This window comes from Marmota flaviventris, chromosome 10, assembly GCF_047511675.1.
Source record: "Marmota flaviventris isolate mMarFla1 chromosome 10, mMarFla1.hap1, whole genome shotgun sequence".
Classification (NCBI taxonomy): domain Eukaryota; kingdom Metazoa; phylum Chordata; class Mammalia; order Rodentia; family Sciuridae; genus Marmota; species Marmota flaviventris.
This window is the reverse complement of record NC_092507.1, coordinates 19,537,814-19,562,069: the sequence shown is the minus strand read 5'-3', so window position 1 is coordinate 19,562,069 and position 24,256 is coordinate 19,537,814.

The window sequence follows — 24,256 nt, the reverse complement described above, 5'->3', positions numbered from 1 at the left end:
TGGTATACTCCTGTAATCCTAGCAATTCAGTAGGTTGAGGCAAGAGAATCAAAAATTCTGAGGCCAGCCTGGACCACTGTGCAAGACCCTATCTCAAGATGAAAAATAAAAAGGGTTGTTAAATGGTAGAGCACCCCTGGGTTCAATAATCAGTACTAAGAAAAAAAAAAGTTTTTCTTGACCTACTTCCTCCCTATCAATATCTTTATTTATTTATTTATTTATTTTGCAGTGCTGGGAATAAAATCCAGGGCCTCGTGTATGCTAGGCCAGCCTCTACCACTGAGCTGCATCCATATTTATTTGAATTTAATTTTTGTTTTGGTTCTAGTGATTGAACTCAGGTTTACTTTACCACTGAGCTACATCCCTTGGGGCCTTGTTGTTTTCTGAGGCTGGCCTCGAACTTCCGATCCTCCTGCCTCAGCCTCCGAAATCACTGGGATTACAGAGGTGTGCTATGGTGCTCCACATAGCATACCTTTTAGAAGATGATCTTTTTTTTTAATATTTATTTTTTAGTTGTAGTTGGACACAATACCTTTATTCATTTATTTTTATGTGGTGCTGAGATTAGAACCAGGGCCTTACATGTGCTAGGCGAGCACTCTACTGCTGAGCCACAACCCCAGCCCTAGAAGATGATTTTTTGTTTCATCCAGTTTGCTTATTTACATTCTGTGACAGGGATGACCTGAATTACATAGCCTATCATTACCAATAATAAAAGTCCATTCAGTTTACTTTATTCCTGCAAGAGAATAATCTCATTAACTCTAGTCAAAGGCTCATTTCAGGTCTGGGTGAGGGCACATGGTCATTCAATATTACCATATAATGACTTTGGGAAGAAAGGGCTAGTTTCTAAGAAGAGGACATTGGTATAGGATAAATGACTGGCATCTCTAATTTACCAAATTACTTGCTATTCTCTAAAAGTATCCTCTAGGCTGGGTGTGGTGGCACATGCCTATAATCCCAGTGACTTGGGAGGCTGATGCAGGAGGACTGCAAGTTTGACACCAGCCTCAGCAATTTAGCGAGGCTCTAAGCAATTTAGGGAGAACCTGTTCCTTTTTCTTTTTCTTTCTTTCTTTTTTTTTTAAGTATTTACTTTTTAATTGTAGCTGGACACCCAATATCTTTATTTCATTTTTATGTGGTGCTGAGAATCAAACCCAGTACCTCACACGTGCTAGGTGAGTGCTCTACCACTGAGCCATAACCCCAGCAAGGGAGAACCTGTTTCAAAATAAAGAATAAAAAGTTTGGGAATTTATCTCAGTGGTAAAGCACTCCTAGGTTCAATTGCAGTACAAAAAAATAAATAAAATATCTTCCTATATTTATTTTCTGTGCTTTACCTTATGAGATCCCCTCAGTCAGAATCTCTTCCTGTTCACTATCTTTTTTTTTTTATTACTTAGCCTAAATATTGCTCATCTCAAAAACAAATAGATAAACAAAACCCCAAAGCCAGAGCCTCTTATCTGTATGCCCTTTGTAACTTGCTTACACCTTTCCCTAATAATAAGGGATAGGGATTATTTTTTCACCTGCATGACCTAAGATTTTGCCAGGCACATTTAACAAATATTTGTTGAATCAATGAATGAAAGAACACTAGCTGGGGGCTGGAGTTGTGGCTCAGTGGTAGAGCACTTGCCTAGCATGTGTGAGGCCCTAGGTTGGATTCTTAGCACTTTATATAAATAAATAAGTAAAATAAAGGTCCATCAATATCTTAACACTTTTTTAAAAAAGAACACAGGCTGGGGCTGGGGCTGGGGCTCAGCAGTAGCATTCTTGCCTGGCACGTGTGAGGCACTGGGTTCGATTTTTAGCACAACAAATAAATAAATAAAGGTCTATCAACAACTAAAAAAAAAAAGAACACCAGCTGTACCATTCAATTTCTACGTTTTCTTGGATCTTAACATTCCATGATCCTTTGAAATTCCAACTCCAAAAAATAACTTACTTGGTGATGTTTGTTGTTGTTATTGTTGTTGTTTTTGCTGAGCTGGGGCCTGAATCCAGGGCCTCATGCATGCTAGTCAAGTGGTTTACTGAATAGCAACACCCCCCGCCAGAACCAGTAAGTTTTTATGACCTCTGGCAAATGTTTGGTAGATGAACAAATGGCTATCAGGGAAAATTTTAGGAGAAATATCAAGAACTGAATAAATGGCTGATCACGCTTTTAGTATGCTTTTTCTTCTCCTTCTCCTTCTCCTTCTTCTTTTCCCAGGGGCCTGGGATCAAATCCATCCAGGACCTTGCACATGCTATGCCAATTCTGCCACTGAGCTAAATCCCCAAGCCCAGCATGCTTTTTCTTTTTTATTTTGTACTGAGGATCAAACTCAGGGGTGCTTTAACCCTGAGTCATATCTCCAGCCCTCTTTATTTTTTGTTTTGAGAAAGTGGCTTTGCTAAATGCTGAAGCTGGCCTCGAACTTGCAATCTTGCTGCCTCAGCTTCTAGAGTCTCTGGGATTACAAGCAACCAACACCACACCTTGTAGCATGTTCTTTCTCAAAGAACAACTACCCACTTAAGTAATATTTTTTGCCAAAAATGCTTAACTTTTAAATATAAAGAAATAATTTGGGGCTGAGGTTGTGGCTAAGTGGTAGAGCACTCGCCTTGCACGTGCAAGGCCCTGGGTTTGATCCTCAGCACCACATAAAAATAAATAAAATAAGTGTATTGTGTCCAACTACAACTAAAAAATAAATATTAAAAAAAGAAATAATTTAATTAATCCAAATTAAAGGTAGGATGTTGGGAAATTGCTCTAGAATAAAGGAAACTAAAAGAGAGGTAAGGAATAAATGCGAACCAATTTAAAAAAAAAGCTATAAAGTACATTATGAGAATATGTGGGAACATTTGACAAACGCTCACATATTAGGTAATAAAATTGCATCTGCATTGTATAATTGCGGACTGAACCCAGGGGTACTCTACCACTGGGCTCTATCCCAGATCATTTTATTATTTTATTTTGAGATAGGGCTCGCTTAATTGCCCAGGCTGGCTTTGAACTTATGCTTCTTACGTCTCAGACTACTAAGTAGCTGGGATTACAGGCACGTACCACTAGGCCCGGCTACATTATGTTTCTCAATGATGACAATTGTATCATGGTTAGGTAGATGTATTGGACTGAATGGTGGCCCTGCAAAAGACATGTTCATGTCCTAATTAATCCCCAGAACCTGTGAATGTTATTTGGAAAAGGGGAATTAATGGATGTAAGGAATTTTGAGATGAAGAGATTATCCAGGGCTATCTAGGTGGTCCCTAATTCCAATGAAAAGTATCCTTACTTGACACAGAGGCAGAAAATAAGAGGTAATGTAAATGAAGAGGCAGAGATTGGAGTGAGCAGGCTGTAAATCAAAGAATGCCAATAGCCACCAGAATCTGGAAGCAGCAAAGAAATCATTCTCCCCTAGAGCCTCAGTACCAAAAAACAAACAAACAAAACAAAAAATGTGCCATGATGTCTACTTTTAAAGGGATCATAAAATAATATATCTATATCTGTATTTACATCTATCTATCTGGAACCAGGGATTGAACTCAGTGGTGCTTAACCACTGAGCCATGTCCACATCCTAAGCCTTCTTTAATATTTTATTTAGAGACAGGGTCTCACTGTGTTACTTTAGGACCTCATTAAGTTGCTAAGCCTGGCTTTGAACTCTCAATCCTCCTGCCTCAGCCAACTGAGCCAATGGAATTACAGGCAGGCACCACTGTGCCTAGCCAAAAATAATATTTTTAAAAGCTATATAGGATTAGGGTAATAGCTCAATGGCAGAGCATTTGCCTAGCATGCATGAGACATGAGACCCTTGAGTTCAATCCCTAGTACCACTAAAAAAAAAAAAGGAAGGAAGGGTTATAGTTTGGATATGAGATGTCCCCCAAAAGCTCTGGGGTTAACACAGAAACATTCAAAGGTGAAATGAGTAGATTATGAGAGCAGTAACCTAATCAGTTCATCCTAATTTGAATGGACTAACAGTGTAACTGTAGGCAGGTGGTGTGTGGCTGGAGGAGGTGGGTCACTGAGGGCGTGCCCTAGAAGGGTTCACCTTTCCTGCAGCCCCTTCCCTTTGCTCTCTCTGCTTCCTGGCTGCCATGAATGGAACAGTGTCCCTCCACCAGGCCCTTCTGTCATAATGTTCTGCCTCAGAGCAATAGGGTCAGCCCACCATGGACTAAATCTCTGAAACTGTGAGCTCAAAATGAACTTTCCTCCTCTAAATTGTTCTTGTCAGGTATTTTGGTCACATCGATGAAAAACTAACACAGGAAGGAGTGAACAAAGGAAAGAAAGGCATATTTGTGTGTGTTTAAATTAAATATATATATATATATGTGTGTGTGTGTGTGTGTGTAAATATATATGTACACACACATATATGGATGTATATATGTGTTTCTGCATGTGTATATATATATATATATATATATATAAATAATATGCATATGCATCCATAGTAAATAAGGTAAAATGTTGATATTAACAATTGATAAATTAAGGTGAAGAGTATATGGAATGGTCATTGCACTATTTTTCTATTGTTATATAAAATTGGAATTTGTAAAAAAGAAAAGAGGAGTTCTTGAGCTTTAAAAAAAAATGACTTGCGGGGCTGGAGATATAGCTCAGTTGGTAGAGTGCTTGTCTTGCATGCACAAGACCCTGGGTTCAATCCCCAGCACCACAAAAAAAAAAAAAATTACTTGCAGGCTGGAGTTGTGGCTCAGTGGTAGAGTGCTTGCCTAGCATATATGAGGCACTGGGTTCGATTCTCAGCACCACATATAAATAAATGAATAAAATAAAGGTTCATCAACGTCTAAAATTTTTTTAATTACTCACCATATCAAGGCTGTCTATCAATGATTAAAGACAGCATCCATATAATTTCATATGAGGACAGTTATTTCAAAAACTTTTTGGAAACCTCAAGAACGAGTCAAAACCAGCAAGATCTGCTGCCCTACACCCCCTACCCAGTCCTCCTGATGGAAGGGCTATGAAAAGTATGAAATGCTTTTGAATGGCAGAGCTGAGCAAGCTCTTTATCTTACTTACAAACAAGGGTAACATGGGAAAGGAGAAGGGGTAAGTTTAAATAAAACTAGAAAGAACTACTTAGGAGATGTACAGGTTTTCCCTTTCATCAGACTCATTATTATTTGCATCACTGACAATTTCACATGCACATATAAGTTCCTCCACATTCTACCTTTATGGAACTAAGTACAGAGACCATATTATTAAAAATCTGGGGAGAAAACACAAATTCAAAGTAATGGTGGTTTAAAATAACATAAATATTGTATAAGCAGTTATCAGATGAAAGAAATTCAAAGCCCAGTTAAGCTCTTTGCTCTCAAAGTTGAAAATGAAATGAAAGCAATTTTTACAAGTATATTAGTAAAATAAATACAGTGGAAATGAGGAAAACATGAACTAACAAGCTCACTTCTGTAATGATATAAAGATAAATGATATCTACAAAAGTGACATAGTCCCAAAATAAACCAACCAAAGTAAAGAATAATCTTTGAAGCTAGGAATGGGAACATGAACCTGTAGCCTGCTAGCTACTCAGGAGGTTTATGTAGGAGGATTACAAGATAGCAAGGCCCTGCTTTGGAAAAAAAGAAAAAGAAAAAAATATATATAAGAAAAATTTAAAAAAGCAATAATCTTTGCGTAAATTTAGACTTTTTCTTTTTTGGTACTAGAGACTGAACCCAGGGACGCTTAACCATTGTTAACCACTGAACCACATCCCAGCTCCTTTTTTTGAGAGAGCATCTTGCTAAGTTGTATAGGGCTTTCCCTTAGTTACTGAGGCTGGAGTCAAACTTACGATGCTCCTGCCTCAGCCTCCTGAATCGCTGGGATTACAGTCATGCACCACCATGCCCAGCTAAATTTATATTTTTTGTTAGGCAGACTGCACTCATATGCATTGCTAATTTAAAAAAGAATTAATGCCTACAGAGTTACGAAAAATGGTGTTGTGAATGGATAATTATGATTGTAATGCATTCCACTATTGCCATGTATGTAAGAAATTTTTAAAAAATAAAAAAAATAAAAATGGGCAAAAAAAAAAACAACCCAAAAACAAAAACTAATGTCTGGCATGGTGGCCCACACCAGCAACTCAGGAAGCTAAGATAGGAGGATAGAAAATTGGAGGACAGTCTCAGCAACTTAGTGAGTCTATAAGCAACTTAGTGAGACCCTGTCTCAAAATAAAATAAAATAAAAAAGGACTAGGGTTGTGTCTCAGTGGTTAAGTGCCCCTGTGTTAAATCCCCGCTGCCATAAGTAAATAAATAAAATAAAATGCAGAAAGACAGTTACCTACTTAGTGTCTCTGTCTCTCTTTGTCTCTCTCTCTCTCTCTCTCCACCCTGGGTTTGATCCCATCACCAAAATAATAAATAAATAAACAGGAAAGAGAGAACTAGGTAGGTAACCATTTTTTTCTGCATTTTATTTTACTTATTTATTTATTTATTAGCACCTGGGATTTAACCAAGGCATGCCATATCCCCAGCCCTTTTTTAATTTTTTATTTTGAGACAGGGTCTTGCTAAGTTGCTTAGGTCCTCATTAAATTGCTGAGGCTGGATTTAAACTTGCAATCTTCCTGTCTCAGCCTCCCAAACCACTGGCATTACAGGCATACATTACCAAGCTCGATTTATGTTTTTGAATTTCAATGATAAAAATATAATAAATTATTTTAATTTAATTTTCCACTCAAACACTCAAGTATTTATTGAACACCTGCCATATATAAATTACCATGGAGCAGGTTGTTGTGGGAGGGGTGGGTTTGAGGAAAAAATATACATATATTCTCTATGTGCACACATGTGTCTCACTTATATGTATGAACCCATTTTGGGCAGGGGGTAGTACCAGGGATTGAACTCAGGGGCACCCAACCACTGAGCTACCTCCCCAGTCCTGTTTTGTATTTTATTTAGAAACAGCATCCCACTCAGTTGCTTAGCACCTTGCTGTTGCTGAGTCTGGCTTTGAACTCACCATCCTCCTGTCTCAGCCTCACAATCTGCTGGGATTACAGGCATGTGCCACTGCACCCAGCTATGAATTCATTTATTAAGCATCTGCTATATGAATTCACACATTATAAAAGATACCCTTTGCCTGGTGCTGTGGCATAGGCCTATAATTCCAGAGACTTGGGAGGCAAAGGCAGAAGGATTGTGAGTTCAAGACCAGCCTTGGCAATTTAGAAAGACTCTGTCTCAAAATAATAGATTAGGGGCTGGGATTGTGGCTCATCAGTAGAGCGCTTGCCTAGCATGTGCAAGGCTCTGGGCTCAATCCTCAACACCACATAAAAACAAATAAATAAAATAAAGGTATAAAAAAATATAGTGTACAGCCTAGTGAGTTTGAGCATATTCATTCACAAGGTTGTACAAGCAACACCACTTTTTACCATTTTCATCATTTCCTAAGAAAACCTTGTACCCATAAGTAATCATGACCAAAATCTCCTCCCTGGTCTCTGTGACCATTAATCTACTTTCTATCTCTGGATTTTCTCAATCTGGATTTCATGTAACAAAATCACATAATATGTGACCTGTTGTGACTGATTTCTTTCACTTAAAATAGTGTTTTGAAGTTTTATCCATGTTGTAGCTGTTTCATTCATTTTTATTGCTGGATAATATTCCATTTTATAGATATATCACATTTTGTTTACATATTCATCAGTTGATGGACCCTTGAGGTGTTTCTATTTTTTTACTATAATGGTGATATAGTGATGCTATGATATTCATGTACAAGTTTTTGTGTGAATAAAGTAATCATTAATATGAATAATTAATATTCATTAATGCACTAATTTTTTTTTATGGTACCAAAGATTGAACCCAGGGGCACTTAACAACTGAGCCACATCTTCAGCCTTCTTTTTTTTTTTTTTTAATTTTATTTTGAGACAGGTTTTCCTTAAATTGCTAAGGCTGGTCTAGAATTTACAATCCTCCTGCCTCAGCCTCCCTAGCCATTGGGAATACAGACGTGGACCACCTCACCTTGCTCCCAGCCTTTTTTTTTTTTTTTAAGTCAATTTACTTTTTATTTTATTTTCTTAGTTGTTGTTTGGATACATGCCTTTATTTTATTTATTTTTATGTGGTGCTGAGGACCGAACTCATTGCCTCCTATGTGCTAGGCAGCACTCTACCGCTGAGCCACAATCCCAGCCCCTTGCCCTTTTATTTTATATTTATTTTTTAGGTATAGTTAGACACAATACCTTATTTTATTTACTTATTTTTAGTGGTGCTGAGGATCAATCCCAGGGCACTGCACATGCTAGGCAAGTGCTCTACTGCTGAACTACAACCCCAACCCCTTCCAGTCCTTTTTTAATATTTTATTTTGAGACACGGTCTTGCTAAATTTCTGAAGCCGGCAAAATATATATATATTTGGTACCAGGGATTGAACCCAATGGTGCTTTTTCCACTGAGCCACATCTCCAGCCCTTTTTATTTTATTTAGAGACAGGGTCTTGCTGAGTTGCTTAGGGACTCACTAAGTTGTTGAAGCTGGCTTTGAACTTGTGATCCTCCTGACTCAGCCTCCAGAGCTACTGGTATTATAGGTGTGTGCCCCATGCCCCGTAATTATGTTTTTTATTGCTTTTTTATTTATTTTTATTAATTGTATATTAATGTATCAATGTAAAATCTACAAAAGTAGCTGATTGTGGTGAGCATCATGTAGTGGATTTTTGTTGGTTAGGGCTGCCTAGCATCCACCTCTGCTGCCCCATAGTAATAGTACCCATAATCCCTTGTGTGTGACCACATAAAATGCTTCCAAGGAAGCTGACTACCCCTATATCCGAGATATACCAAATTTGGCTTAAGCCTAGCCCATGCTAACTCCATGGACATCCATGAGCTCACTGATGACAGGTGATCTTAATTCAGGTAGATTGAGATATGAAAGGCCTTTGCTGGATCTTCTGGGGAAGATGTTTCCTTGATATGATGAAGTAACTTCCTAGAGAGATGTTTCTACTAGAGGTGAGGGAAAGACAGATAACTTTCCTAGAAGCAGCTAGCTGTAACCATATGGACTTCATTCAGAAATAAATTTAGAAATGTCAAATATTTTAGAAGCAGAAATGGAAAGAAACCCAGTCTTTGTTATCATCGTTGAGGACAAAGCTTAACCTGAATTTCCAGTTGATGACTAAATTCCCTTATTGTTTGAGATTAATTTTCTGTTGCTTGCAATCAACAAAGTACATCTCAGTATTAGCAGAAACTAAGATTTTTATAATACTTATAATATAAAACTTTGACCTACATGAGATACAATGGATTCTGTCCAAGGAAATGATGAAAGGTTTCATGTGGAAAGTAATATCTGAATTATAACCTTCCAATTATAAAGTTTTGACTAAATACTGTGAGCTAACCAAAACTAAGCAGATTTCTTTTATTGTAGACCTTCTGAGAGCCTTTAGCATACTAACATGAATTCTGAATATATCCAAAAGAGGGACATAATATGCAGTGTTTACTAAATTTACTTCACCCTAAACACACAGTAATATTTCAAGGAATCCAGATGGCACAGGAAACACTGGTATTTATAATGTTAATGCATGGCCAGGAGAAAAAAAAAAAAAAGAACAAGATCATCCTGGCCAAGTTATTAGAAAGCTTTTACGAAGATGAAGGCATTTGAAACTACTACTACTACTACTACTACTACTACTACTATTATTATTATTTTAGATGGGATCTTGGTATGTTTCCGAGGTTGGCCTCAAACTCCTGGATTCAAGCAATCTTCCTGCCTCAGCTGCCTGAGGAGCTGAAATAAAAAACACATGCCACCATGCACAGCAAAATAATTTTTAATAGATTCTAACAAGTAGAATGGATCTAGGTAGCTTCTTTTTGTTGTGGTGGTTCAAAGTATTTATTTGAAAGAAATGTCAGAACACCATGACACAGATCTGTAATTCCAGTGACTCAGAAAAGTAGGAAGATAACAAGTTCAAGAACAGCCTCCACAAAATTTAGTGAGACCCTGTCTCAAAATACATGTAGCTTGGTGGGTTCAATCCTCAGTAGCAAAAAAAAAAAAAAGGAAAAAAAAATCAGGATGGCTGGGGATATAGCTCAGTTGGTAGAGTGCTTGTCTTGTATGCACAAGGCCCTGGGTTCAATCCCCAGCACCACAAGAAGAAACAGAAAAAGAAACCAAATAAACAAAATGGAGGCACATGCCTATAATCCCAGTGACTCAGGAGGCTAAGGCAGCAAGATGGCAAATTTGAGGCCAGTGTCAGCAACTTAGCAAGACTCTGACTCAAAATAAAAAGTAAAAAGAGCTGGGGATGAATATGTAGCTCAGTGGTAAAAGCAACCCTAGTTCAATCCCCCAGAACCAAAAAACAAACAAAATATTAGCAACTATATCTAGTTGCACATTTAAATCAGTTTCTTTCTTTTTCAGGGGTACTTAACCGCTTAGATATATCCCCAGCCCTTTTTTGTATTTTATTTTGAGATAAGATTGCATTGAGTTGCTTAGGGGCCTCGCTAATTTCTAAGGCTGGCTTTGAACTCACCATCCTCCTGCTACTGGATTACAGGCATGTGCCACCATGCCTGGTTCACATCAGTTTGTTGACTAAAATTCATCAGCTAAATTTTTCAGTCAAGAAGAAACCTTAGCTGGTCATTGTAGCAAACAATAATCCCAGTTACTCAGGAGGCTGAGGCAGAGGGATTGCAAGTTCAAGGCTGGCCTGGGCAATTTGGTGAGACCTTTTAAAAAAAATTTTTTTTAAGAAGATTTAGTCTTTTTTTTTTAATATCTTTATTTTTATTTATTTATTTTTATGTGGTGCTGGGAACTGAACCCAGGGCCTCACGCATGTGAGGCAAGCTACAACCCCAGCCCGAGACCTTTTAAATATTAAATAAGAGCAATGGGGATGTAACTCAGTGATGGAGCACTTGCCCAGAAAGAAAAGAAAGATACTTGCAAGGGTAATCAATAGTGAGTTATTCTTTAAAGTTATTAGTAAGGCTCTTTTTCTGGAGCCCTAAAGCAAGCTCAACAAATAAAAGATAACTATTAGTAAAATATGCTAAAGTGAAAATGTATTGCACATTGTATTTATAGGGACACCTACAAATAGAGTCAAGAGTGATGATGATTCCTTTATATTTGATAAGGCACCTGGCAATGCATTTGTTACATATCAGCATCACTGTAAACTCTATAAATATATCCTGAAATAAACACTACATCTTTTCAACTCTGGCAATCCAATGGGAACAGCTGACAGTTGGAAAGAACTCTGCAAGTTTGTAGGTGATAAAATTAGAGAATTAAGCATTGTTACTTTATTAAGATAGAATCATTAAGTCTCTAAAACCTACTTACAATTATTTATGGTAGCTCCATTTACTCGAGAAGAAGAAATAGTTCTCTTCTATTTTTTTCCAAATTAGTTCTGTGAATAAGGGTGATTAAAGCTTGAAAAGAAAAAGAGCAGGGTGCATGCCTGTAACCCCAGTGGCTTGGGAGCCTGAGGCAGGAGGATCATGAGTTCAAAGCCAGCCTCAGCAAAAGGGAGGCACTAAGCAACTCAGTGAGACCCTGTCTCTAAATAACAAACAACAGTAGGGCTGAGGATGTGGCTCAGTGGTTGAGTGCCCCTGGGGACTGTATCAACCAATCAATGAATAAATAAATATTCAGTAAGCATAATACATAAATATACAAAGATGTCTGGTTGTTGTTGTTGTTGTTATTATTATTATTATTTTGGTACTAGGGATTGAACTCAGGGGCACTCAACCACTGAACCATATTCCCCAGCCCTGTTTTGTATTTTATTTAGAGATAGGGTCTTACTGAGTTGCTTAGCACCTCACTAAGTTGCTGAGGCTGGCTTTGAACTTGTGATCCTCCTGTCTCAGCCACCAAAGCCACTGGGATTACAGGAATGTGCCACCACTCCAACTGGTTATATTATTAATTTTTTACTTTTAATTTTATTTTTGGTACTGGGGGTTAATTCAGGGGCACTTAACCACTGAGCCACTCATACAGCGCTTTGTTTAAAAAAAAAAAAAATATTTTGAGACAGATCTTAAGTTGCTTAGGGCCCAGCTAAGTTGCTGAGGCTGGTTTTGAGCTTTTGATACTCCTGCCTCAGCCTCCCAAGTTGCTAGGATTACGATCATGCACCACCATGTCTGGCTATTACTATTTTTGATGCTGGGTGTTGAATCAATGGCCCTGAGCATGCTGACTGTGAGTTCTACCACTAAGCTACAACCAACTTGGTTTTTTGTTTTGTTTTGTTTTATATGATTTTGGAAATAAAACCCAGAGCCTCACATATGCTAGGCAAGTACTCTACCATAGAGCTACATGTCTAGCCCTTACCCTTATTATTTTAAAAATAAAATTATCCCAGCTACTCTCCCATCATATCATCCCCAAAGTAAAAATCTAGGAATACAATTATTTCTTCACTTTTCATCAATGGCAAAATTAGAAAGAGAAAGAATGCAAAAGTTAAGGTTCCTCTCCCCCACCCCAGTATTGGGGATTGAACCTATCTAGGGGTGCTTTAGCACTGAGCTACATCTCCAGACCTTTTATCTTTTTATTTTGAGACAGGGTCTCTCTAAGTTGCCAAGTTGTAATCCTCCTGCCTCAGCCTACCAGGTTGCTGGGATCACAAGGGTGTACCACCACACCTGGGAAGTCCCCTTTTCAGTAGTGAAATAAAAGTGAGGAAATAAAGAAAATTCAGATGACTAGTGAGAATTGAGAACTAAGAAAAAGATAAAAGTAAAGAGAGAGAGATTGACAGACACAAGTCCATATAATTGGGCTGTAGAAAAAAAAAAATCCCAATAGAATGTGCGTGCTGAGATAGATCACTAAACTGAGAGAATATTGCATTCATGTCACTCCTCTGAGATATCAGCTTGGTGATGCTATGTAGGTCATTTTATCTTTCTAAGCCTCTGTTTCCTCATCTGACATACAAGGAGATTGAACAAACTTTCTCTGATATCCTATCTCTAACTTTCTATGAATCCCTAGAAGGCTCTCAAGTGGTGGAAGCTAATACAAGCTAAGATGGAAATTTGGAGGAATCTGAAGCCTAGCAAGAATCTAGCAGAGATTGTCAGTCAGATAGAGGAACAGCCAGGGTAGGAAAAGAAAACTGAGAAGTTGAAGAGTCAAGAGCAGTTGCCACGTGAACCATCTGCAAGTGCTCTCCCAACAATGCAGTGGAAGAAGAGACACCACTACCTCCTCATATAATTACTGCTATTGGAAGAACCATATGAAATTGGTTCATATTCAATTATTATGAAAATGGCTATTTCAACTTAATATTTTTAGATTATCTCATTTGGAGACAACGAGTCTTCACAGTACTGACAATTAGCAATTAACTGATTTACATGAAAAACAGTAGATTGATTTCTTAATTTTTTTTCAAAGTTGATGGTATATAGTAAACTAGAAAAACTATTACTATTGCAAGGATCCTACCATTCATAATTGTGGTTAGATTAATCTCTCTCTCTCTCTTTTTTTTTTTTTTAGTACTGGGGATTGAGCCACATCCCCAGAACTTTTTAGTATTTTATTTAGAGAAAGGGTCTCATTGAGTTAGGGACACACTAAGTTGCTAAGGCTAGCTTTGAACTCCGGATCCTCCTGCCTCAGCCTCTGGAGCCTCTGGGATTCCAGGCATGCGCCACCACCACAGTGCCCTGCAATTCTCATATTTTTAAAATACAATTCTGAGGGCAGGAGTTGGAATTCAATGGTAGAGTGAACCCAGGGCCTCATGCCTACCCTGCATGAGGCCCTGGGTTCAATCCTGAACACTGTGGAAAACAAAAAAGAACGTTAAACCTAGAAGAGGAAAGGAATATCCCAACCATACAGTTTAAAAGCATACAGTTTAAAAGCTTGAAGCCAATCCTTGCCTAATCACAGAGGAACTGAAAGAAGTATTTAGTTACATTACTCTGGCTTTCTGGTAGAAGGAACTAGCTCTAAGGAACTAAGAAACTAAAAAAGAGAAGCAAAAATGGGTGGCTCAACTTTTGCCATCCAAATACAAACAGCAAAGGATTCTAGTTGGGTCTTGTTAAAAAAGGAAAAAAAGAATGACATCTGGAGATTTGGGGTTTGGCCCTAACTCTGACACTAACTCGTTTGACCCTGAGCAAGTCTTCACTTTTCAAAATCTGAAGTTTCACATGCTAGAAGCCCCGGGTCCAATCCCCAGCAGTGGGATTTAAAAAAAAAAAAAGAAAAAAAAAAAGGCAAACATTGAAGTTTCATGTCTTCAAAATGAGGGAGAGGAACAAATGATCTAAAGGAAAACAATTTCAAATTTAGAGAAAAATTTCAAGAATAGTTCAAGGAACTCCCACAAATTCTTTAACAAAATCAAAAATCATTTTTTTTTCATTATTTCCTCTTTATATTTGTAGTTATAAACATATGCCAATTATTTTCTGAACCGTTTTAGATGAAGAAACATCTTTTTCTTTTTTTTTTTTCAGTGCTGGAGATTGAACCCAAAGCCTTGTGCATAGGGCAAATGCTCTACCACTGAGCTATATCCCCAGCTCTAAGGGAAAGATATTGTTGGTAAGAAATACAGGAGCAAGAGAGGTCTGTGGATGTAGTTCAGTGGTAGAGAACTTGCATAGTGTGTGTTTGGTACTGGGGCATCAAAACAAAAAACTAAATAAAATAAAACTTTCTCTCATGTAATCACAGTAGGGATATGAAAATCAAGACATTTAACATTGATAAAATACCACTATCTAATTCACAGTCCATACTAAATTTGGTCAGTTGTCCTAAAAATGTCATTTAAGACTGTTTTTTTCTTTTCTTTTCTTTTTTTTTTTTAAATAAAGTGAGAGTGAGAGACGGAGAATTTTTAAATATTTATTTATTTTTTTTAGTTTTCTTTGTTTGTATGTGGTGCTGAGGATCGAACTCGGGCCCACGCATGCCAGGCGAGCGTGCTACCGCTTGAGCCACATCCCCAGCCCAAGACTGTTTTTTTCTTAGTCCAAAATAAAATTCAAGATCACATATTGCATTTGGTTGTCATGACTCTTTTGTCTTCTTTAATTTGAACCAGTGCCTTAGCCTTTTCTCTTTCTTGACCTTGACATTTTTGAACAGAACAGGTCAGTTATTTTATAAAAATGTTCCTCAATTTGGGTTTATCTAATTCCTCGTGATAGATTCAGTATGTGCATTCTGGGTAGGATTACCACTGAAGCAATGCTGTGTCCCCACTGCTTCTTATTTGAAGGTACATAAGGTCAGCATGTCCCAATATTGATATTAGACCCGATGACTTGGTTCAGGTGGTGTGAATGAAGTTTCTCAATTATTTCATCCTTGAAACTATGAGGCAATTTATGGAGAGACATGTTGCCTTGTAAATATACCCATCAAACTTTCACCCACCAGTTTTAGTGTTAGTGTCCATGAATGAGTCTCTTCATCATTCTGTACTTACATCATTCTGTACTCACTTCTTATAAAGAAAAGCTTTCCTGTCTACATTTATATACTAATTCACTTATATATATTAGCATGGGGTCCATGCCAATATATATATATATATATATATATATATATATATATATATATATATATATATAATTTTATTTTATTCCATGGTGGTTTATAATCCATTACTAATATTATTTGAGTAAAGCAGGGGTTACTTTTCTTTGTACCCTGGCAGTGTAATGAAGAGGTACAGACCTCTTCTTAGAATAATGATTTTATTAAGCACACAAAATGGTTACAGAGAATATTACATATGTTCACAAAGGAAATGATATACTAAAATAAAATAGTAAAAGTTTGTGATAAGTGTTTATTAACACATTAAAATACAATCCAGAAATGATGTGTGCAGAATATATCAATGTGTCTGCAACCAACTGCAATATGAAATTATCTGTAATGGTGACAATCATTAAGTATTAGACTGCTAATACTACTGTGGTTTGTTGCCTACATTCACAATGAAAGGAAATACTAGATGTCAATTACAAATTAGTGAAAATAAATCTGTAATTTTTTCCCCACCCATATTCATGGACCAAATGAATTTTTTTCCTGGAGGCCAGGTTAAGAGCCAATGATATGGTCTAGGGATATAGCTCAGTTGGTAGAGTGCTTGCCTCACATGCACAAGGCCCTGGGTTTAATTCCTAGCAATCATACACACATACACACACACACTCACACAGAGAGAACCAATGATATAGTCTTTTTATGCCTTTATCTCTCTAAAGCCCTTACTGAACAAAAAACAAGAGTCTTAAAAGCACTAAGGAAAAGAAAACACACCTCTGTCCTAGAAACCTTCAAATAGCAAGATCAACCAAAAGGATCTGGTTGTGGGTCCAGCAAGACAAGGGAAATTGAGGGGCAAATGAGAGAAATGACTTATCCTAGATCATACAAAGAATGGAGTCAGAGGCAATGGCCAGAAGCCTTTAGAAGGATTGGTGATAAAAAGGCTTAATTAATGAGCATCTACTAAAACCGAAGCTTCTGAAAATGACTGGAAATTGAAGCCTTAGGAATTTCAGTTTTGCCAGGTTTGGTGGTACATGCCTACAAACCCAGAGGCTTGGGAAACTGAGGCAGGAAGATCACAAGTTCAAAGCCAGCCTCAGCAATTTAGTGTGGCGCTTTCACAAATTTTTTTTTTTTTAAGTAAAAAAAGGGCTGGGGATGTAGCTCAGTGGTAGTGCACCCCCTAGGTTCAATTCCCTAGTTACCTACCCCCCAAATTTCAATTTAGGGATGTAGCTCAGTGGTAGAGCTATATCTGGCCTAAGTTCAAGTCCTAGCACCACAAACAAACACAAAATTCCAGGTTGGATGCAAGATCAACCCAAAGGATCTTGGGGATATTGCTCAGTGGTTAAGCGCCCCTGGTTCAACTTCTGGTACAAAAAATAAAATTCCAAACTGAAAGAATCTCCTGTATGACTATAAGATACAGGCTGATGATAAAGGAAAGGTCTGGATTCCATTACGATAAAGCTGATGATGTATGTCACGTTTTCTATAGGTCTGCAATGTGATTTTCCTTCGAGAAATCAGATAGTGTCACTGTTCTCCCAGTTAGTGATAAACCACAGCAGTTTGACTCTAATGTCTCTGGGACATTGTTGTAGGTTATATCAATATAGTAATGCATAAGAATTCAGAAAAGTATCCCTAGATTTAATAAGAAGTCATATATTTTCTCTCTTCTTCCCTAGAGAGCAAACCAGGGCCTCCCACATGCTAGGCAGGTACTCTACCACTGAGCTGCACCCTCAGACCCCAAAGTAATACAGTTTCATATGCAATTTTTTCATTTTACTTAAGAAAAATAATGTTCTTGGGGGTTCTTCCAATTTAATTTACGGATTTAAATGTTAGACATAAAATAAGATTGAGCTAAACTCCTAGTTACATTATCTTACAGTACCAACCCCAAGAGAAGTATCAGTTTGAAGACCAGGACATACCAGCCAGTTTGAAGTTGCAGTGAACTCTGGAGGCAGAGGTTGGAGCCCAGTAGGAACATTGACAGGAACTTAATGAAGCTGAAGCTAAAATGGTCACATTAGAAGGGAAAATGTGAGGGGCTGGGGATATGGCTCAAGTGGTAGTGCGCTCGCCTGGCATGCGTGGGGCCCGGGTTCGATCCTCAGCACCACATACAAACAAAGACGCTGTGTCCGCCGAGAACTAAAAAATAAATATTAAAAATTCTCTCTCTCCCTCTCACTCTCTCTTTAAAAAAAAAAAAAAGAAGAAGAAGGGGAAAATGTGAATAATACTGTTCATACATAATGGTTTCTAAATTGGTTAAAAAAAAGTATTTAAATTTAAGTTTAAAAAGTTACATGTGGGCTGGGGATGTGGCTCAAGCAGTAGCGTGCTCGCATGGCATGCGTGCGGCCCGGGTTCAATCCTCAGCACCACATACAAAAGATGATGTGTCCGCCAAAAACTAAAAAATAAATATTAAAAAAAAAAATTCTCTCTCTCTTAAAAAAAAAGAATCTCAGTGTTAATGAACACATTCTTCTAAAAAAAAAAAAGTTACATGTATAATTTCTAAACTTTAAAGTAATTTGCATTGTGGGTTGCGTGGATAAGAACTTTGGATCTGAGCCAGGTGCTCACTGGTTATCCCAGCAATTCTGGAGGCTGAGGCAGGAGGATCAAAAGATCCACGACAGACCAGGTAATGTACCAATCTCATTGTAAGGTTCTGGATCTTTGAATTTAAATCAAAGGGTTCTTCCTATTTCCTACTTCAGGAAGTTTGAATTCCATTGCAAATTAGATTTTATTTCTCTATCATTTTTCTTCCTTTAAACTATTCACTATATCCAAGTACGTAGGCAAAAGCTTAAACACAAATCTGTTCATCCTTCCTAAATAAAAGCAATGTTTATGACTAAACAGAACAGAATTCCGAAGGCTCTATCATTTTTCTTCAGTATTGGAGACCTGGCCATCTTTTACCCTTAAATTTCTCTTTCCTGACATTCCTAGAATCTTATCTTTCAATATTGGACTGTGTCATTACTCTCCATATTCCTATGAAATCCAGTCCCACTCTTACTTCCATGTAAACTTTTTAGCTATCCACTGTTCCCAACTCCAGATCCACATGCTTAGAACCTGTGAACTACACATAAACAACAGAGGGAAACATTCTGGAAAACTTCAGTTACTATAGTATATAACGTAAGTAATAATAATAATGAAATTATCCAAAAATAACAACATATTTTTACTGATTTGAGCCTGTGGTAAAGTCTTATCTGTTAGATTGCTTAAGAATAGCCTCATCTTGTTCAACTTGACATCCCACAAAATACCTAACATAGCACTGTGCACTTAGAAAACATTCATTTACTGAATAAATGTTCAGAAGATGTTAGCATGCAACAACTCAATCTAATCAACAAAAAATTGTCTTGTAACAAATCTAGACTGATTCTTCCATCATCCTTATGCTTAAAAGACATCAGCCCAATAAATAATTAAGAAATATTTATGATAAAGAAAAAATCATGATAGAGCTGTCATCTAAAACTAACAAAATGGAACCAAAAGATTCATATTTACAATGTTTGAAATGAGACCCTCAAAACATTTAAACATTAAATAATGAATCTCTATACATAAAACGACACAAGCCTCCTGTTTGCTTGAATTCCTGGTTATAGCTTTTAAGTTTGTGGTGCACAAAAGGTTTACAGAAGTGAGATTGTCTATGGCATCCATCACTACTCTTCAAGCTTCTCATGGAGTTGAGATCAAACAACTGAAGCCCAGGTTAGAACTAACATTGGGAATTGGGGGAGGGGGATCTGGATTATAATACCAATTGTATTAACGAAAAAGAAAAGTTGCCCAGGTGCTGCACACCTGAAATCCCTGCAATTTGGGAGGCTGAGGCAAGAGGATCGCAAGTTCCAGACCAGCCTCAACAATTTAGCAAGGTCCTGTCCCCGAATTAAAAATAGAAAGGGCTCGGGATGTGGCTTAGTGGTAGAGCGGCCCTGGGTTGTCTCCAGTATCAAAATTTAAAAAATAAGAGTACAGTAAGGGCTGGGGTTGTTGCTCGGCGGTACAGTGCTTGCCTAGAATTCATGAAACCTGAGGTTCCATCCCCGAACGGGAAAAAATAAAAGACTTTACGTTGAACAAATAACCTGCCTCGCTTCTAAAAGCCTTTGTGCCGCCTAAAATCTCTAATTGGCCCGTCGCTACAGTTGATTTGGCATCCACTGTTCCCGCGGCTTTGCTGAGGGCTGGTGTGGTACGTCCAGGGGACCGAGGACCCCGACAGGGAAGACGTGCGGCCGGCTTTCTAAGCTGCGTAAACCGTAGAAAGTCGTGACTTCATCCTTCCCGTACCCGCTACCCTGACTCGGTTTTAAGGACAACTCATGGAGTCTTTATGGGCAGCCCGTCGGGGCTCTGGACCTTAATCTCCCCATCTGTGAAATGGAACCGGCCGCCGCTGCTCGGAGGGAGCAGGCAAAGCAGGTTCCCAGCCCGCGGCCCCCCAGCGCCAACCAGCCGGCGCTGGCGGCAGCGGAGCGCACAACAGGGCAGTTTGCAGGAAGTGCTTTAGGGTTGGGAGGGGAGGTTGAGGGCGGATGCGGGAATGTGAAAGCCGAACCCGAGCAGCGGAGTTTGGACCGAGGCTCAGGAGAGGCGGGGCGAAACTGGGGTGAAGCGGTTAGTCAGTGGACGGGCAAGCCGGGCCACCTCCCCCGAAGAGGGAGCTGGGTGCGGGGGAGGCTCTGAGGTGGCGGCAGAGGAACGTGGGGGGAGGGGAGAAGCGAACACGCTCAGGAAAGGGGCGGGAAGCGCGCTCCCACTGCACGCATGCGCGCGCCCTGCTCTAGAGGCCCGCAGGCTCGGCTTGCTGATCGCGCGTCGGGCACCGACGGTGCGGACGTTAGAACAGCAGGAGCCGCAGGCCCCTTCCTGCCCCGTCGGGACCCGAGAGGCCTGCAAAGAATCTCTCGAGGTCGAGGGCGGACACCTGTTTCTGAAGTGGGAATTTAGGGAACTGGGGAAGGGAACACGTTTCTCTCCTTTGCTCTCTTCGGTCCCCTCCCCCACGAAAATCGGGGCGGGAGGTCCTGGGCGTGTCGGAGAGAGTCCGCTCCGGGTTTTCCCGCCCACTTTAACTCTGAGCGCTTCGACCGCGCGGCGCTTCACTCCACCGGGCGCGCCCGAGCCCTCCGCCGGAACTCGTTCCGCCTCCCCCACACAGCCTTCTCCTGGAATGGAAAGTCGGTTCTCAGGCCTCTTTCCCTGAGCTCCCACTGGCTGGACCGCCACTCCCTATCTCTTCAGGGCTCCAACTCAGGTCGCCCCTGGCAGCTACAGTTCTCTTCTAATAAGGTCGCTCGGAGGGACTACTTGATGTCTCCGTGCGCCCGGTGGTGCGGCCGCGCTCGGAGCTCTTCCTGGAAACTCCCGCCTCGGGGAGCCAGGAGAGCCGGGCCGGGGGGAGGGGTGTGGAGGGGACGCACACGCCCCCTGTCCCAGGGGAGGGCTGCGCCCCCGCCCTTCTCCCCGCGGAGGCGAGGGAAGGCGGGGGAGGGGAGGGAGGAGCGGGGCGCGGAAACCGAGGGGGGGGCGGCTTCCCGCCCCACCCCCTGCCTCCAGAACAGCGGGTTCCCGCTGCTGCCCCCTGCCGCCCGCTGCGCCCCGCGCCCCTGCCCGCTCTAGGGAGGCGCGTCGGGGGCGCCGCGGCCGCTCGGGCCGTGGGAACCCGAGCCGGGACCTACGAGGACTGACCGGTTTCCTGTTAGAAAACTTCCAGTTACTTTACAGAAGCCCGATGGGCCAACTTGGTCGCAGCCAGACGAAGTTGGCCACATTTCACACGCCTAGTGACCTCCCTTGTACTTCAAAACGACGGGGAATAATCTCGGGGGAAGCAGTCGGTCGGTGTAAGGAAAAGCAACACCACGTTGCAACGCTCTGACTCAAAGGAAATCAAACAAAATACTGATTGTGGGGAATTTTTAAAAGGACTTCCAACAGAAAGAACTCGGGGTTTTCAAGTGATAGCTCCCTCCCCCCTTGTGTACACAAAGATTTAAGTCATGAGAGTTGATTACAGCAGTGCATTTGCTTGTAAGCTTACTTGAGTTTGTGGTTTAAAAAACCTCGTGAACTTTTTTCAAAAGAGAGGCGTTTGTTTCTGAATCCAACAGGAAGAAAACCAATTCGAAAGAGCCTGAAAAAAAGTTCAATTAGAATAGCAGCCACATTTCAACATTTCCCAGATTTTGCAATATTAAACGGGGAGCGTTTGTGCCAAATTTTAAGACAAGAATTCTTCCTGCCAAATTACAAATTTCTCAAAATGAGGGGTGTTCAACCAAATTGCTGCCAGACCCCATAAACAGGCACTAACAGCGCTGCTATAATTACACCTTATTATCTCCCTCACAGCCTTATTTGATTCACTGCCGGATAAAATCCTCGTCCCGGGTGTCACTAGCTGGCCTGTTTCTGAGGCTGAACAATCACATACTTCCCCTGCCTCAGTTAGTCCAACGAACTGTATAAACCGCTGCCTTCCATTCCATTCTTTAGTTGAGCTCTTTCTGTAAAGCAACCCAATCAGATAGGTTATTTTCACCCCCAGCTTCCCTAGGGACTGAAAAATGAAGATGAAAACAAACTTATCAGAATTGCAAGGAAATTTTCTTCTTTGAAGAAAAAGATTTAGGCAGAGAAACCAAATTTGTTGTTTAACGGGAGCCCCTTAAGGGGATTTAGCATAGTGGGCTTGAATGCAGTTAAACCAGCTTAATCACTTTCTTTGTTCTGGCTCTTTGCATTTATTTAATGTATTTTAAGGAGATTTGGCACAAACTAAACTAATTTCTTCTATGTTAGTGTAGTCTATATGTGAACCATAATATTCGAACCAATGTGAACCAAACAAATTTCTATGGAATCCTTGACACTTTGAAGAATTCTTTGCTAAACTGTTATATGTCCAAGAATTTAAAAGTGGGAATTTTGGGGCAATTGGGTAGGGAAGGACAGGAGGTCATATTTTCATAGAGATTTTAAAAACATAAAAGTTTGGCCATCTTTTGGTAAGATCTGCTAGGACCTATGTTTACTCATTTTTGTCTAAAAGGTTTCTTGTTGTTTTCTGATAGGGAGAAAAAAAAAAATTCTGGATCGCATCTCCAGATAGATTCTAATTCTTCTAGTCTTTACTCTCCTTCTTAAATAACAATTCTACCAGGCCCTTCAACAGCCCCAGATGGAGGGGCATTCATTCACAAGTGACTCCTGAGCCTCCTTCTGAATGTCTGCTTCCTTATAAAGCCAAAACCTCCATCTTAATGCTTAATGAATCAAGGCTTGTAAAGATGCAAGCAGAAAACCCAAGTGCCTAGGAGAAGTAATCTCACTTCTATTCTACCTTTAAGTTTACTCACAACATGCAGGAATAACAATAATAGGTGTTCTTTACTACAAGTGAGCCAGAAACTGTTCTGTCATTTACATGAATTAACTCCTCACAACAGGCCTAAGAAGTGGGTACAATTGTTGCCACTGTATTACAGATAAGGCAATTGGCACACAGATAATTTAGTAACTGACCTGAGATCATTCAGCCTGGAAGCAACAAAGCTAGGATTTGAACCCAGGCTGTTTCTGGATGCTTCTCATCACCTAAGCTGGCTATCGGTTTTAAATGTCTTTAGAGTAAAGAGTTACCATTAATTCACCACCTTTTGCACTCAGGATATCACCTATGTGACCAAGTCCTGGGTCGGGTTTTTTCCCCTGGAATTTCAGTAAGGTGAAATTTGTTGAGATCTGTTTAGGGAAAGCATTCCCAAATCAGATTACTTTCTTGGAAGCCAGCCTTGGACTGTCAGCATATGCGTTATAAGTACTAACCAGGACAGACACATCCAATCTCACTGGATAATAATGTTTTAGAACGTGCCTACTTTATAAAGAAGCAAGACGGTTAGCAATCAGATGAATTCTGTGATGTTGGACAAGTTAGAAACCAGGAGGGGAAAGTGAGAAGAGAGAAGACAATAGAAGCTGAGAGAAAATAAATGTAACATATATGTCCATGGAGAGATGAGTACCACACTACAAAAAATGAGGGTCAATGTTATACAAAAGAGAATCATGTGGCATGTTATGACAGAACCAGAAAAGGAGCATAAACTGAGTACTGGTACATAGCAGGGGGAGGGAGGAGGGAGTCAGGGTGGTTTTATTCTCTAAATGGAACCGGAACAAGTACAATTTTAGGCTGGATTAATAGAAATACAGCATCTGGAACAAGGAAAAAATTTGATTTTATTCTGTTAGAACACACAGAAGTGACATGGTCTCCTTTAGAGAAGTACAGTAAAGAGGACAACCAACCAAAGAGGTGAGGGGTCTTGAAACCCTGGTTTATAAAGACTTGAATTCACAAATCATCAGAGTCATCTTAAAATACCTCATCGGCTACTGTGTGAAAAAGGATCCAGAACCTGAGTGTGGTGGTGCTTT